Source organism: Pongo pygmaeus, chromosome 10 (assembly GCF_028885625.2).
Source record: "Pongo pygmaeus isolate AG05252 chromosome 10, NHGRI_mPonPyg2-v2.0_pri, whole genome shotgun sequence".
Taxonomy (NCBI): Eukaryota; Metazoa; Chordata; class Mammalia; order Primates; family Hominidae; genus Pongo; species Pongo pygmaeus.
In genome coordinates, this window is record NC_072383.2 from 8,194,303 (window position 1) to 8,210,852 (window position 16,550).

Genomic DNA, 16,550 nt, shown 5'->3' on the forward strand with positions numbered 1-16,550 from the left:
ATGTGGCTGGTCTGAGTACAGTGGCATTTACAACTAACTGATCACAACCAGTTATGAATTTCTTCGTTCCTTTTCCACTCACACTGCTTCACTTGACCAGCTTTAAAAAGAAAAAAAGAACTATACATGTTTAAGAATCATGAGATCTGGCTGGGCGCAGTGGCTCATGCCTGTAATCCCAGCACTTTGGGAGGCCGAGGCAGGTGGATGACCTGAGGTCAGGAGTTCGAGACCAGCCTGACCCACATGGAGAACCCCTGTCTCTACTAAAAATACAAAATAAGCCAGGCATGGTGGCGCATGCTTGTAATCCCAGCTACTTGGGAGGCTGAGGCAGGAGAATTGCTTGAACCTGGGAGTCAGAGGTTGCGGTGAGCCGAGATCATGCCATTGCACTCCAGCCTGGGCAACAAGAGCGAAACTCTGTCTCAAAAAAAAAAAAAAAAAAAGAATCGTGAGATCTAAAAACAGAAAGAAAGAATAATCTGAATCACAGAGAAGGGGAAAATAGATGACAGGTTAATTTACAACAGAAAGGATTTGCTGAATGAGTTTTGCCAGCAGGGACTGGATTTGGGCTCCCAATTTGTGTTTTCTTAGGGTTTTGTGTAACTTGGCTGGTATCAGTCTTCATAGTTTCTCTGTACTCTGTTCTAGGACTCAATCCAAAAGGTCACCTTCCAACTCCAATCTGGCTTCTCTTAGCCCATCTATTCTAGCTCTCTCTTTTCCTTCCCTTCATTCTTCCCCAGAGAGAGGTTGCTATGGGGATGGCATCATCATAGAAAGCCAGCTGGTAGAGAGAAGCAGTGACAGAAGCAGAAACAAAAGGGTGCAGAAAGAAAAATAAAAGACGAAGGTAAAAACAATAGGCACAGACATAGGTGAGAAATGAGACGGTCAAGGCCAGGCGCGGTGGCTCACGCCTGTAATCCCAGCACTTTGGGAGGCCAAGGTGGGTGGATCACGAGGTCAGGAGATCGAGACCATCCTGGCTAACACGGTGAAACCCCGTCTCTACTAAAAAAAAAAAAATACAAAAAATTAGCCGGGCGTGGTGGTGGGCGCCTGTAGTCCCAGCTACTTGGGAGGCTGAGGCAGGAGAATGGCATGAACCCAGGAGGCAGAGCTTGCCACCATGCACAGCCGAGATTGCACCACTGCACTCCAGCCTGGGCGTTAGAGTGAGACTCTGTCTCAAAAAAAAAAAAAAAAAGAGAATTGAGACGGTCAAAAGAGGAACTACACAGGTGATAAAATGTCATCAACACATTTACTTCTAGAAATGGATGGAGGCATTGCCCACAGTTAGAGGAACACAGCAGAGGAACCAAGGCAACAGACATGAGCAAACCCAGGGACCTGAAATAGATGTAGAGACACAGGAGGAGAGAGACACGGTCAGATGACAAACCCAATTTGCAGGATTCTGCAGAAAGCAGCTGCAGACAGAATCTAGCTAAGCATAGAGGCTGTTTCAAGGCAGCGTTTATTTATCCTCATCTGCCTCCCTGAGTCATTTCTATTTCCAAGGAGTGAACCAGTGGGAGGTTATAAAGGGGTTACCTTCACTTCCTTATTGTTTTCCACTTTGTTTTCTTGCCTGTCATCTTCTGACATGCACAGAAAGGAACCTCCCTAGGACAACCAAAAGCCAGGAATATGTCCCTTAGACACAACTCTTTTTTTTTTTTTTGAGACGGAGTCTCACTCTGTCACCCAGGTTGGAATGCAGTGGCCCAATCTCGGCTCACTGCAAGCTCCGCCTCCCAGGTTCATGCCATTCTCCTTCCTCAGCCTCCCAAGTAGCTGGGACCACAGGCGCCCACCACCAAGCCCAGCTAATTTTTTGTATTTTTAGTAGAGACAGGGTTTCACCGTGTTAGCCAGGATGGTCTTGATCTCCTGACCTCGTGATCTGCCTGCCTCGGCCTCCCAAAGTGCTGGGATTACAGGTGTGAGCCACCACACCTGGCCTAGACACAACTCTTATATCTTGACTGTTCTTCAAGTTTTGTTTTTCATCTTTTTTTTTTTTTTTTACAATTCCCTTTCTTGTTCTTTTTTTTTCCTTTTTCCGTTTGCCCCAGGTAGCCACCAATTTAAGGCTCCTTATGTCTATCCCATTCTCTTTTCCAGTCTCTAATATCTAGTCATCCTTGTGCCCACCCCTCCTAGCCAAAAATGTTGCTTCTTCCAATTCCATTCCTAAACCGAGTTCTTACTTGGGCCTCTCAATCTTTGGACAAGACAACATCTTGATGAAAACATCCAGAGGCCAGGCGTGGTGGCTGATGTCTGTAACCGCAGCACTTTGGGAAACCAAGGTGGGAGGATTGCTTGAGTCCAGAAGTTCAAGACCAGCCTGGGCAACATGGCAAAACTTCATCTCTGCAAGTAATACCAATAATTAAGTAGGCACGGGGTCACCCACCTGTGGTCCTAGCTACTTGGAAGGCTGACATGGGAAGATCAGTTAAGCCCTGGAGGTTGAGGTTGCAGTAAGCCGTGATCATGCCACTACACTCCAGCCTGGGCAAGAGAGCAAGACTGTTACATACATACACATCAATCAGTCAAGAAATAAGAGCTTTCTTTTTCTTTCTTTTTATTTTTTATTTTTTTGAGATGGAGTTTTTGCTCTTCTCGCCCAGGCTAGAGTGCAGTGATGCAATCTCGGCTCACTGCAACCTCCGCCTCCCGGGTTCAAGTGGTTCTCCTGCCTCAGCCTCCTGAGTAGCTGGGACTACAGGCGCCCGCCACCATGCCTGACTAGTTTTTGTATTTTTAGTAGAGATGGGGTTTCACTGTGTTAGCCAGGATGCTCTGGATCTCCTAATCTCGTGATCCACCTGCCTCGGCCTCCCAAAGTGCTGGGATTACAGGGGTGAGCCACCATGCCCAGCTGAAATAACAGCTTTCTAAATCCAGAAAGATTTGAATGAGATTTTTTTTAAAGGTGATGTTGAAAAAAATTAAAATGTATATGCATATATATTGAGAAAGCCTACAAAATGCACAATGCTCTGCTGTACTAGGCAGGAAACTCAAAGTCCCTACCCTCAAGTTATAATCTGGTGCTGCAAGGAACAAGATAGGAAAATGCTGAAAAAAAAAAAGAAAAGCCAAGAATCATGAGATTTTATTCATGTGGAAACACCCAGAAAGGCTTCTTGAAGCTGGTATTTGGAATGGATCTTGAAACATGGGTAGACTCAGAGATAAGAGATAAAGAGTAGAGGGTCGGGCACGGTGGCTCACGCCTGTAATCCCAGCACTTTGGGAGGCTGAGGTGGGTGGATCATGAGGTCAGGAGATCGAGACCATCCTGGCTAACAGGGTGAAACCCCATCTCTACTAAAAATACAAAAAAAATTAGTGGAGCGTTGTGGTGGGCGCCTATAGTCCCAGCTACTCGGGAGGCTGAGGCAGGAGAATGGGGTGAATGCGGGAGGTGGAGCTTGCAGTGAGCCGAGATGGTGCCACTGCGCTCCAGCCTGGGCAACACAGCGAGACTCTGTCTCAAAAAAAAAAAAAAAAAAAAAATCAGAAAAGAGCATTTCGGGTGGGCGTGGTGGCTCACGCCTTTAATCCCAGCACTTTGGGATGCCAAGGCAGGCAGATGACCTGAGGTCAGGTGTTCGAGACCCGCCTGGCCAACATGGGGAAACATGTCTCTACTAAAAATACAAAAATCAGTGGGACGTGGAGGCACGCACCTGTAATCCCAGCAACTGGGGAGGCTGAGGCAGGAGAATTGCTTGAACCTGGGAGGCAGAGGTTGCAGTGAGCTGAGATCACACCATTGCACTCCAGCCTGGGCAACAAGAGCTGAAACTCCATCTCAGGGAAAAAAAAAAAAAAAAGAGCATTTCAGTAAAGTGGAATGGCCTGGGCACATGTCTGGTGGTAGGCAGTTTGTGGGAAGGCTGGGGAATGGTGCTTAGACCAGTTTAGCTGAGGAATAAGGCACTTACAGAAGTCTAGTAAAAGATAATGCTGGAAAAGCAAGTTTGGGTATGCTGCAGCAGTCTTTGAATACTACTGGTGCTAGTTCAAGTGTAAGCCCTCAGGTGAGGAATGAACTAAATTATTTATTATTTATTTTGTATTATTATTTTATTTATTTATTTATTTTGAGACAGAATCTCACTCTGTTGCCCAGGCTGGAGTGCAGTGGTGCGATCTCAGTTCACTGCAACTTCCACCTCCTGGGTTCAAGTGATTCTCCTGCCTCAGTCTCCTGAGTAGCTGGGATTACAGGCACCCGCCACCATGCACAGCTAATTTTTGTATTATTAGTAGAGATGGGGTTTCACCATGTTGGCCATGGCTGATCTCAAACTCCTGACCTCGTTATCAGCCCACCTTGGCCTCCCAAAGTGCTGGGATTACAGGCATGAGCCACCGCTCCTGGCCTTAGTTTTTGTATTTTTGGTAGAAACGGGGTTTCACCATGTTGGTCACGCTGATCTCGAACTCCTGACATCAGGTGATCATCCACCTTGGCCTCCCAAGTGCTGGGATACAGGTATGAGCCACCGCACCAAGCATTCTGTGCTTTTTTAAATCTCGCCTCTCTATTGCTTTCCTCGACCCCAACCCTGAATCCCAACTTGGTTGCTTCAGAGGCTTTCTTGATAGAAATGCACTTGGTACAACGGCGGAAAGCGTTTTCTGCAAGCAGTCTTCTCTCACCTCTGTTTTTAGAACAAAGACGAGGTTGGAAGTTAGAAAACCTAGGTATCAGCAAAGACTATGGTACAGACTGTGCTACAGACTTCGCAAAAACTTAAGTCATTAAAACTGTGTCTCAGTTCTCTAATTCCAGAAGGTGGACTTATGGCTGAAGAAGAAGAATGCTAGCTATTTTATTCTGAGCAATCTCAAGGGTTCTACAAATGTACTGCCCAAACAAATACTTCCTGATCCATGCATGTGAAGTAGTCATTACCCCAGAAGAAATGTGAAAAATTATGTAATTGTTCTTTTTTTTTTTTGAGATGGAGTTATGCTCTTGTTGCCCAGGTTAGAGTGCAATGGCACAATATTGTCTCACTGCAACCTCTGTCTCCCGGATTCAAGTGATTCTCCTGCCTGAGCCTCTGGAGTAGCTGGGATTACAGGCATCCGCCACCATGCCCAGCTACTTTTTTATATTTTTAGTAGAGATGGGGTTTCACCATGTTGGCCATGCTGGTCTTGAACTCCTGACCTCAGGTGATCCACCCACCTCGGCTTCCCAAAGTGCTGGGATTACAGGCATGAGCCACCATGCCTGGTCAAATTATATAACATTTCAACTACTAATCAGATATTCACTTATCAGTCCTCTTTCAAATATATACTTGAAACTGCCAAGTGTTTGGAGCCTTTCCCTGGTTCATGTTTGGGTCTGGAACATATAGACATAGTGAATATATAATTGAATAAATGACTGGCTGACTGAATAAACCTCTAGCTCTAAATATAAAAGCATTGAGATCAGGAAACATCACTGTTCTCTATCTTAAAAATAATAAAAACGTAATAAGGAAAAAAGCATTAGGAAAAGGTTTTTTCTGCCACTAGATTCTAAGTGGTAACATAGAATTTGAAGAATCAGAAGCATGTGAAAAGAGTGACTTTGTATCTGGGTATGGCTGAGAAAGAATTTATTTCTCCCCTTTCATCTTTTAATCTCCATCAGACATTGCTCCTCTCAGGTAGCCTGAGAATGAAGCTATTTACTTCTGTCTCATTAGTTCTTCTTTGATCCTGACAGCTGCACTCAATACAAAAGAAATGCCACAGCCCCAGGAAAAGATTCCAATGTCCCCACGTGGAGGACGTGCAGAGACAGCATCATTCTTTGTCTCCCACATTCTTATCTACCTGGTGATAGGACAGTGACTTCTGCCCCCATCTCTCTCACTAATAAGTAGCTGGTCAACATGATTAGTATAGCCTCATTCCAAAATAGCTACATGTCTCACTAGGGGTCCTAAAAGATAAGAACGAGCTTCTAGTTTAAGTTGTATTGTATTTACTTAGTTTTTAGAGATGACAGAAGAAAAGCGGGATTACTTACCTCCTCAAGAAAAACCTTACAACTGTAACAAATGAATAAACATGGGGAAGAGAAACAAAAGGCCAAAAAAGGCAATGGGATATGGTGAGAATATAATTTTTCTTTAAATAACAGTATATGAACATTGTGCCCAAATTTAATCATCGGGCACTGTTAATATTGAAAAAATTATGGAGATTGAGAATGATGACAGAAAAATGTAAACTTTTCCATTCTAAAAAAGTGGAAAAAAACAGTGCTTCATTATTTTCCTACTAAAGTCTAGAAAGATTATTAACAGATGATTTGTATGCAGTAAGAGAGCAGTGATAGGCCGGGCATGGTGGCTCACACCTCTAATCCCCACAATTTGGGAGGCCGAGGCGGGCGGATCACCTGAGGAACGGAGTTCAAGACCAGCCTGACCAATATGGAGAAACCCCATCTCTACTAAAAATACAAAATTACCTGGGCGTGGTGGCACATGCCTGCAATCCCAGCTATTTGGGAGGCTGAGGCAGGAGAATTGCTTGAACCCGGGAGGCAAAGTATGCGGTGAGCCGAGATGGTGCCACTGTACTCCAGCCTGGGCAACAAGAGCAAAACTCTGTCTCAAAAAAAAAAGAGCAGTGATTAGTTGGAAGCAGAATTATTTCATTAAGTTTGAAACTTTTCTAACTTTTTCCCATAAAGTTAATAAAATCAGAGAAATACCATAGTCCTAAATATGGATATTACTGACATTTGGGGCCAGACAATTATTTGTTACAGAGGCTTGTCCCATGTATTACGGAATGTTTAGCAGAATCCCTAGCCTAGAAGCATGTAATCCCTTTCCTGAAATCATGACAACAAAAAATATCTCCAGATAGTGCCAAATGTCCACTGGGAGCAAATCACCACTGTTTGAGAACCACTGCCTTAGACAGACACCATGCACCTTGATTTCAGCAAGACATCTCAGAAAATCTCCAATGAGATCCTGTGCAAAAGGCTGAAATACCTCACCCATCTGACACTCAATTGTTGGGGAAACTCATTTATTTTGAATATAGGCAGGAGGAAACAAGGAAAGAAAACAGGATTTCTCGCTAGAATTCAAAGCACAACTCATAGAAAGGCTTTGGTCTCTCTCAGGAAGCACTTTCTCCTTTTTTTTTTGAGATGGAGTGTTTTTTGACAAGGAGCTCTTGTCTCCCAGGCTGGAGTACAATGGCACAATCTTGGCTTACTGCACCCGCTGCCTCCGGGGTTCAGGCGATTCTCCTGCCTCAGCCTCCCTAGAAGCTGGGATTACAGGTGGCCGCCACCACACCTGGCTAATTTTTGTATTTTTAGTAGAGACAGGTTTCACCATGTTGGCCAGTTTATTTTCCAACTGCTGACCTCAGGTGATCTCCCTGCCTTGGCCTCCCAAAGTGCTGGGATTACAGGTGTGAGCCACTGGGCCCCGCCTCTCCTTTTAAATTATTACAAAATCTCCCAAACATACAAAGCAAAATGTTAATATCTGATAGCTTAAATTGGTTATTTAATTTCCAAATAAAACCAAGGATAAGAAGAAAGTAAGAAGAGACACTGCGGCCAGGCGTGGCGTGGCGGCTAACGCCCCTAATTCCGGCACATTGGGAGGCCGAGGCAGGTGGATCACCTGAAGTCAGGAGTTCAAGACCAGCCTGGCCAACATGGTGAAACCCTGTCTCTACTAAAAATACAAAAATTAGCGAGGCGTGGTGGCTCATGCCTGTAATCCCAGCGACTTGGGAGGTTGAGACAGGAGAATCGCTTGAACCCCGGAGGCGGAGGTTGCAGTGAGCCAGGATTGTGTCATTGCACTCCAGCCTGGGCAACAAGAGCAAAACTCCATTTAAAAAAAAAAAAGGAGAAGAGACATTGTATGCCGCAGGTAGGAACTCTGACACAATCATGAAAATAAGAAAGAAAATAGGGCCGGGCAAGGTGGCTCATGCCTGTAATCCCAGCACTTCGGGAGGCCAAGGTCGGCGGAACACTGGAGGTCAGAAGTTTGAGACCAGCCTGGCCAACATGGTGAAATCCTGTCTCTATTAAAAATACAAAAATTAGCCGGGCAAGGGGGCATGTCTCCAAAAAATAAAATAAAAAAAAAGAAAACATAAATTATAAAAGTCAACCATATTTCTGAAGGAATGGCAAATCCGAGGGATGATACTCCTACATTTTGTGTATTATTTGGGTCATGTTAGTCCTTGGCATCCTACCTGAAAAGGCATATGACCAGCCAGGATGATGACATGTCTGGAAACAGGTCCGGAAGGACAGCTGGAGAAACTAAGATTGTTTAGATTAGAAAATATAAGATGTAGCCTGGGTGTGGTGGCTCACGCCTGTAATCCCAGCACTTTGGGAGGCTGAGGCAGGCAGATCACCTGAGGTTGGGAGTTTGAGACCAGCCTGACCAGCATGGAGAAACCCATCTCTACTAAAAATATAAAATTAGCCAAGTGTGGTTGTGCATGCCTGTAATCCTAGCTACTCGGGAGGCTGAGGCAGGAGAATCACTGGAACCCGAGAGGCAGAGGTTGTGGTAAGCCAAGATCGCACCATTGTACTCCAGCCTAGGCAAAAAGTGTGAAACTCCGTCTCAAAAAAAATAAATAAATAAAATAAAAGATGCTGGGAGAAAATGTGATAACTCTCTTCCAACATTTGATGTGTTTAGAAAAATACGTACTTTTCAGGAACCCCGAATGGAAATGGGCATCAAATTTATATAACATTTATAGTCACCTTAGTGTAATGGCAAGAATTTTCTGATAACTAGAGCTATCCAAAATATAATGGGCTGCCTTGTAAGTTAGTTAAGTTTTTCACTGATGGTTTTCCCCCTGACTTCCAGAGTCATATATCACTTGATCTTGGCCAAAAGGCTGAGAAGTGATCAGAGTTATATATATATGGCCTGCCTTATTTGTACCTGGGTGGTCAAAAAGCCTCTCAAATTTATCATAGCCAAAGGAGAAGTCCTGTTTATCTTTCAAACTCCCAAATCTTTTCCTTCTGTAGTGTTTTACATCTCAGTAAATGTTATCACTATTCACTCAATTCCGAAAGCCAGGAGTTATTTAGGATTTTTCTCTTTCCCACTCCTTCCATATCCAATCCATCAACAAAAACTGTTATCTTGGCCGGGTGTGGTGGCTCATGCCTGTAATCCTAGCACTCTGGGAGGCTGATGAGGGTGTATCACCTGAGGTCAGGAATTTGAGACCAGCCTGGCCAAATGGTGAAAACCCATCTCTACTAAAAAAAAAAAAAAAATTAGCCTGGCGTTGGTGGTGGGCATCTGTAATCCCAGTTACTTGGGAGGCAAAGGAGGCTAAGGCAGGAGAATTGTTTGAACCCAGGAGGCAGAGGTTGCAGTGAGCTGAGATTGCGGCACTGCACTCCAGCTTGGGTACAGAGCAAGACTTCGTCTCAAAAAAAAAAATAGTGTAGAATAAATCAATGGTGTTGTCGTACAATAAAATACTCTGTAGCCATTAGAAAGAATAAAATATCACAATATATACTGATTTGAAAACATCAAGCCAGGCATGGCGGCTCATGCCTGTAATCCCAGCACTTTGGGAGGCCGAGGCAGGCAGATCACCTGAGGTCAGGAGTTCCAGACCAGCCTGACCAACATGGTGAAACCCTATCTCAACTAATAATACAAAATTAGCTGGGTGTAGTGGCACATGCCTATAATCCCAGCTACTTGGGAGGCTGAGGAAGGAGAATCGCTTGAACCCAGCAGGCGGAGGTTGCAGTGAGTCGAGATGGAGCCATTGTACTCCAGCCTGGGCAACAAGAGCAAAACTCTGTCTCAAAAAACAAACAAACAAAAAAACAATGTCATGTTTTATTGTGGCTATTTTGAGAACAGGCTGTGCACAGTGGCTCACACCTGTAATCCCAGAACTTTGGGAGGCTGAGGCAGGAGGGTCACCTGAGGCCAGGAGTTCAAGAACAGCCTGGGCAACAAAGCAAAATCTCATCTTGGGCGTGGTGGAACCAGATCTACTAGGGAGGCTACTAGGGAGGATTGCTTGAGCTTTTGAGTTTGAGGTTGCAGTAAGCCATGATTGCACCACTGTACTCCACCCTAGGCAACAGAGAAAGATCCTATCTCAAATCAAAACAAAAGCAAAGGGCAGGTGTGGTGGCTCATGTCTGTAATCCCAGCACTTTGGGAGGCCGAGGCAGGCGGATCACAAGGTCAGGAGATCGAGACCATCCTGCCTAACACGGTGAAACCCCGTCTCTACTAAAAATACAAAAAATTAGCCAGGCATGGTGGCGGGGGCCTGTGGTCCCAGCTACGCAGGAGGCTGAGGCAGGAGAATGGCGTGAACCCGGGAGGCGGAGCTTGCAGTGAGCCAAGATTGCACCACTGCACTCCAGCCTGGGTGACAGAGGGAGACTCTCCCTCAAAAGCAAAAACAAAAACAACCTTTTGAGTATGTGTATATATTAGCACACATATTATGTACACACATTGTAGACGAATATAGACACATTCTACTTGAGTACATGTATAATTTTACAAAAATGGCATCATATAAACACATATATCATGTCAGCATTTTGATATTTTTCTCACCCAACAATATATCATGGAAATTATTTACATCAGTACATTCAGATATGCTGCACAATGGTATGTAATGTGTCTGGGAACCCCATAATTTACTGTCCTTTTAGGTTGCTTTGCTATTACAAATAATGCTGCAATAAACATATTTGTCCATTTATCCTTGTGAATTCCTTTTATTTATTTATTTATTAATTAAGAGATGGAGTCTCACTCTGTAACCCAGGATGGAGTACAGTGGCGCAATCTTGGCTCACTGCAACCTCCACCTCCCAGGTTCAAGTGATTCTCCTGCCTCAGACCCCTGAGTAGCTGGGATTACACGTGTGCGTCACCATGCTTAGCTAATTTTTATATTTTTAGTAGAGGCAGAGTCTCACTATGTTGCCCAGGCTAGTCTCAAACTTTCAGGCTCAAGCGATCCTCCTATGTCAGCCTCCCAAAACACTGGGATTACAGGTGTGAGCCAGTGTGCCCAGTCTCCATTTCTTTGTGAATTTCTGAGGGTATTTTGTAGAAAAAACTTGTAGATATGGAATTGCTAGTTCAAAGTTACATGTATTTTAAATTTCAAAAAGAATTGCTAAATTGCCCTCTCTTGAATAGCTAATTTTTATTCCTGCTATTATAATTATATAAAGAGTACCTTTTTGTTAGAGCCCCGCCAAAACTGATATCCATCTCTTTTTAATTGTGCAAGCTCATAGGTGAAACAGAATATCATTTCTGTGCTGATTGTTAGCAAAGTATATTCACACACATTCATGTTTTTACTGTGGTTGATAAGATTTGCGTGGTTTGCTTCCTCATACAAGATACCTACCATTACTTCAAAAAAGGCAGTGGCAAAAAGTATGTTTAGAATGATCTAATTTTTTTTTTTTTTTGAGACGGAGTCTCGCTTTGTCGCTGAGGCTGGAGTGCAGTGGCGCCATCTCGGCTCACTGAAAGCTCCACCTCCTGGGTTCACACCATTCTCCTGCCTCAGCCTCACGAGTGGCTGGGACTACAGGCGCCCGCCACCACGCCTGGCTAATTTTTTTAGTAGAGATGGGGTTTCGCCGTGTTAGCCAGGGTGGTCTCGATCTCCTGACCTTGTGAATCACCACCCTCAGCCTCCCAAAGTGCTGGGATTACAGGCGTGAGTCACCGCGCCCGGCCAATTTTTTTTTTTAATTTTTTTTTTGAGACAGGGTCTTGCTGTTACCCAGGCTGGAGTGCAGTTGCACGATCTCAGCTCACTGCAGCCTCAACTTCTGGTGCTCAAGTGATTTCCCCATCTCAGCCTCCCCAGTAGCTAGGACTACAGGTGCTCACCGTCATGCCTGGTCTTTAAGTGTGTATTTTTTGTAGAGACAGGGTTTCGCTTTATTGCCCAGACTGGTCTCGAACTCTTGAGATCAAGCGATTCACCCGCCCCTGCCTCCCAAAGTGCTGGGATTACAGGCATGAGTCACTGTGCCTGGCCTCAATTCCTTTTTTTTTTCCCGAGACAGAGTCTTGCTCTATTATGCAGGCTGGAGTGCAATGGCAGGATCTCAGCTCACTGCAACCTCCACCTCCCAGTTCCAGCAATTCTAGTGCCTCAGCCTCTCAAGTAGCTGGGACTACAGATGCACACCACCATGCCCGGCTAATTTCTGTATATTTTGTAGAGATGGGGTTTTGCCGTGTTGGTCAGGCTGCTCTCAAACTCCTGATGTCAGGGGATCTGCCCACCTTGGCCTCCCAAAGTGTTGAGATTACAGGTGTGAGCCACCACACCTGGTCCCTTAATTCTTATAAATAAATGAATTATACAGAAACACATACACACACTGGGCGCAGTGGCTCACGCCTGTAATCCCAACACTTGGGGAGGCCGAGGCGGGTGGATCACCTGAGGTCAAGAGTTGGAGATCAGCCTGACTAACATGGAGAAACCCTGACTCTACTAAAAATATAAAAAATTAGCTGGGCATGGTGGCACATGCTTGTAATCCCAGCTACTCGGGAGGATAAGGCAGGAGAATCGCTTGAACCCGGGAGGTGGAGGTTGCGGTGAGCCAAGATCACTCCATTGCACTCCAGCCTGGGCAACAGGAGCGAAACTCTGTTTCAAAACAAACAAACAAATGAACAAAAAACAGAAACACGTACACACATGCACATGTGCTGCACAGGAAAAAAAATGGAGCATTATACCAAACTGTTAATACTGGTTAACTCTAATGAGTAGTATTATAGTAACCTTTCACTTATCTGATTTTTCTTTGAAATAATAAAAATTTAAAAATAAGCATGCTTTGTTTTATAGCAAAAAATAACACTCAGTGGAAAATACATTTAAATACAGACTGGATTATATCATTGTAGTGCTCAAAACTCTTCAATGGCTTGCTGCCAATAGAATAAAATTCATATTCATTAATGTAGCACTCAGGGCTTTACACAATTTATCTTAATTTCCATTTACTTATTCCTATCTAATCTGGTCACACCAGACTACCTCTGCATTCTTTTTCTTGTAATTTTCTCTGCCTGAAATATGTTATTTACCTTTCTGTCTGTTGACACACCCTTCAAGGTCCAGCTTAAATGTTCCTCTGCTCTTGTTCTTTCCAACCCTGAGAAATAACCATGCTTTCCTGAGTGTTTACCGTCCATTAGAGAGGAAGCATAGGAAACTTATAAGACTCATAACTTCCTGTGGGGACACTGCATATGACTGTGCAGACTGCATCTGACTGCGTGCACATTGGGGTTTACGGAACTGGTGCCGCCCAGGGTCAGGTGGTGCACAACTTCTGGTCTTGAAGTGGGGACGTGGGGACAGACACATAACTCAGGCAAGAGGTGGTAGGGGTGTGAAAGTGTCTAGGCAGACTTCCTCTTTAAGTAGTAGTCACTCTAACAAGGTAAGATGGAGAGAGAGAAGATTAAATAGTGTGATAGGTTGAGGGTACAGTGTGAACATGGGCTTGAAGTAGAGTATGCTGTGTTTGTGATTTCAGCATGACTGCAGTGGAGAGTGCCAAGGGGTGAGAAGAGGCCAGAAGGAGAGCGGGGATAATATCACAAATATCCACACATGCCAGGTACGACAGGGCAAGGAGTTTGGACTTTTTTTTTTTAAGACAGTCTTGCTCTGTCTGGAATGCAGTGGCACGATCTCAGCTCACTGCAACCTCTGCCTCCCAGGTTCAAGTGATTCTCCTGCCTCGGCCTCCCAAGCAGCTGGGATTACAGGCGCCTGCCACCATGCCCAGCTAATTTTTGTATTTTTAGTAGAGACAGGGTTTCACCCTATTGGCCAGGCTGGTCTCGAACTCCTGACCTCAGGTGATCGGAATGCCTTGGCCTCCCAAAGTGTTGTGATTACAGGCCTGAGCCACCGCACCCAGCCTGGACTTTCTTCTGAGTACCCTAGAGAGCTGGTAGGTTATGCACAGTAATAACATGATGGAATTTGGATTTTAAAGAGATTACTGACTACACTGTAGAAACTAGTAAGGAGGCTGTTATACAAAGAGATGACGAGTACTGAAACTGAAGTACTGGTGAGAGGTGACAGCGTGCTGGCAGTCCTCACAGCCCTCGCTCGCTCTGGGCACCTCCTCTGCCTGGGCTCCCACTTTGGCGGCACTTGATGAGCCCTTCAGCCCACCGCTGCACTGTGGGAGCCCCTTTCTGGGCTGGCCAAGGCCAGAGCTGGCTCCCTCAGCTTGCAGGGAGGTGTGGAGGGAGAGGCGCAAGCGGGAACCGGGGCTGCCTGCGGTGCTTGTGGGCCAGCTGGAGTTCCAGGTGGGCGTGGGCTTGGCGGGCCCCGCACTCGGAGCAGCCAGCCAGCCCTGCCAGCTGCAGGCAATGAGGGACTTAGCACCTGGGCCAGCGGCTGTGGAGGGTGTACTGGGTCCCTCAGCAGTGCCAGCCCGCCGGCGCTGTGCTCGATTTCTCACCGGGCCTTAGCTGCCTCCCCGCAGGGCAGGGCTCCGGACCTGCAGCCCGCCAGGCCTGAGCCTCCCACACCCTCCCTGGGCTCCTGTGTGGCCCAAGCCTCCCCGACGAGCGCCGCCCCCTGCTTCACGGCGCCCAGTCCCATCCACCGCCCAAGGGCTGAAGAGTGCGAGCGCATGGCACAGGACTGGCAGGCAGCTCCACCTGCAACCCCCATGCGGCATCCACTGGGTGAAGCCAGCTGGGCTCCTGAGTCTGGTGGGGATGTGGGGAGTCTTTATGTCTAGCTCAGGGATTGTAAACACACCAATCGGCACTCTGTATCTAGCTCAAGGTTTGTAAACACACCAATCAGCACCCTGTGGCTAGCTCAGGGTTTGTGAGTGCACCAATCCACACTGTATCTAGCTGCTGTGGTGGGGCCTTGGAGAACCTTTATGTCTAGCTCAGGGATTGTAAACACACCAATCGGCACTCTATCTAGCTCAAGGTTTGTAAACACACCAATCAGCACCCTGTGTTTAGCTCAGGGTTTGTGAGTGCACCAACCCACGCTCTGTATCTAGCTGCTCTGGTGGGGCCTTGGAGAACCTTTGTATCTAGCTCAGGGATTGTAAATGCACCAATCAGCGCCCTGTCAAAACAGGCCACTGGGCTCTACCAATCAGCAGAATGTGGGTGGGGCCAGATAAGAGAATAAAAACAGGCTGCGGAGCCATCATTGGCAACCTGCTGGGGTCATCTTCTACACTGTGGAATCTTTGTTGTTTTGTTCTTTGCAATAAATCTTGCTCCTGCTCGCTGTTTGGGTCCACATTGCTTTTATGAGCTGTAACACTCACCGGGAAGATCTGCGGCTTCACTCCTGAAGCCAGCGAGACCACGAGCCCCCTGAGAGGAACGAACCACTCCAGATGTGCTGCCTTAAGAACTGTAACACTCACTGTGAAGGTCTGTAGCTTGACTCCTGAGCCAGCGAGACCATGAACCCACCAGAAGCAAGAAACGCCGAACACATCTGAACATCAGAAGGAACAAACTCCAGACGCGCCACCTTAAGAGAGCTGTAACACTCACTGCGAGGGTCCGCGGCTTCATTCTTGAAGTCAGTGAGACCAAGAACCCACCAATTCCGGACACACTGGCAGTGGCTCAGAATTTCAGGTATCAGAAGTACAATTAATGCAAACTTCAGCTTTCCAGTACACTTCCTTGAGAGGCCGATCTCATGATTTCTGGTTTGATTTCATTTTTACTCAACACAGATGAGAAAAATAGGACATAGGTACAGTTATGACAAAAAAGAGAGAAATAGCTATGACAAAGCAAGAAAAGTAACACAGAATCTGACCTTGGAGTTTTCATTCAATAAACATTTAATGATCAACTACCACATATTGGGCCCTCCTGGCACTGTTCTCTGTATACTCATAGATAACACATTCTTATGTCTTAAAGCCATTGCTGTATTTCTAGATACTTCCTATCTGCTTATATGGAAGAGCCTTTCTGAAGTCTGGTTGCCCTTGTAGGAGCAAGTCTTCTAAAAAGTATTTCAGCCAGTCTTAAGTTTCTTTCTTCACAACAGAGGCAAGGGTACATATTCACTACAAGATCAAGTGCTGACAACTTGGCATTTGCTCCTTCTTTAGCATTTTTGACCTTGAATCCTACTGGTCTTAGAATAACTGAATAACTTTGTCCATCCCATGCAAGAAGCCTGTCTCGCCTTTCCGTCCCTCTGCCATGTGGGAATGAACTATTGTTCCCCAGGCCTCTCACAGTTTTCACCAAGGGGATTTCCCCATGTCTGGGGCATGTTTATATTCATCTCTAATTGATCCATATCACTCCCTCTTCTGTTTGGCTTTTATTACAGCCACTTTGGAGCCATAGATAAGATTTAAAGCCTAAGAAAAACAGAAGAGGTATCTGGGAGGGAGCATAGGC

General features: G+C 45.7%; 1 long non-coding RNA gene across 1 annotated transcript; it reads right to left on the minus strand.

The window, feature by feature from the left end:
* Nucleotides 1–2,069: 2,069 nt before the first annotated feature.
* On the minus strand, nt 2,070–13,370 carry LOC134740354 (uncharacterized). Its single transcript, XR_010127766.1, has 5 exons — nt 13,203–13,370; nt 8,290–8,359; nt 6,518–6,656; nt 3,720–3,843; nt 2,070–2,391 (listed from the first exon to the last, which is right to left on the minus strand). It is a non-coding gene; the product is annotated as an uncharacterized LOC134740354 (long non-coding RNA).
* Nucleotides 13,371–16,550: the final 3,180 nt, after the last annotated feature.